Genomic DNA, 955 nt, shown 5'->3' with positions numbered 1-955 from the left:
AGATAGCGCAATAAATCAAAGTGCATTGTCTGTAGGAGGCCCTGGCGCATGAACCTGTGCAGCGGGAACGACCTCGGACCACCAGGGGCCGAGAAAACGACCGTCTCATGGGGCCGGACGCTCAGGGTCTGTGAAAAATCCAATATATATCTGGTGATATCTCGGGTGCTATTACAGATAGCGCAATAAATCAAAGGGCATTGTCTGTAGGAGGCCCTGGCGCATGAACCTGTGCAGCGGCAACGACCTCGGACCACCAGGGGCCGAGAAAACCACAGTCTCATGGGGCCGGACCCTCATGGTCAGGGTAAAATCCAATATATATCTGGTGATATCTCGTGTGCTATTACAGATAGCGCAATAAATCAAAGTGCATTGTCTGTAGGAGGCCCTGGCGCATGAATCTGTGCAGCGGGAACGACCTCGGACCACCAGGGGCCGAGAAAACCGCAGTCTCATGGGGCCGGACACTCAGGGTCAGGGAAAAATCCAATATATATCTGTTGATATCTCGGGCGCTATTAGAGATAGCGCAATAAACCAAAGTGAATTATCTGCAGGAGGCCCTGGCGCATGAATCTGTGCAGCGGGAACGACCTCGTACCACCAGGGGCCGAGAAAACCACCGTCTCATGGGGCCGGACACTCAGGGTCAGGGAAAAATCCAATATATATCTGGTGATATCTCGGGTGCTATTAGAGATAGCGCAATAAACCAAAGTGAGTTATCTGCAGGAGGCCCTGGCGCCTGAAGCTGTGCAGCGGGAACGACCTCGGACCACCAGGGGCCGAGGAAACCACCGTCTCGAGGGGGCCGGACACTCAGGGTCAGGGGAAAATCCAATATATATCTGGTGATATCTCTGGTGCTATTACAGATAGCGCAATAAATCAAAGTGCATTGTCTGTAGGAGGCCCTGGCCCATAAATGTGGCCAGCGGGAACGACCTCGGAC

The sequence above is a fragment of the Nomia melanderi genome, unplaced genomic scaffold (genome assembly GCF_051020985.1).
Source record: "Nomia melanderi isolate GNS246 unplaced genomic scaffold, iyNomMela1 scaffold0014, whole genome shotgun sequence".
Classification (NCBI taxonomy): Eukaryota; Metazoa; Arthropoda; class Insecta; order Hymenoptera; family Halictidae; genus Nomia; species Nomia melanderi.
Note: the sequence above shows the minus strand (reverse complement) of the source record.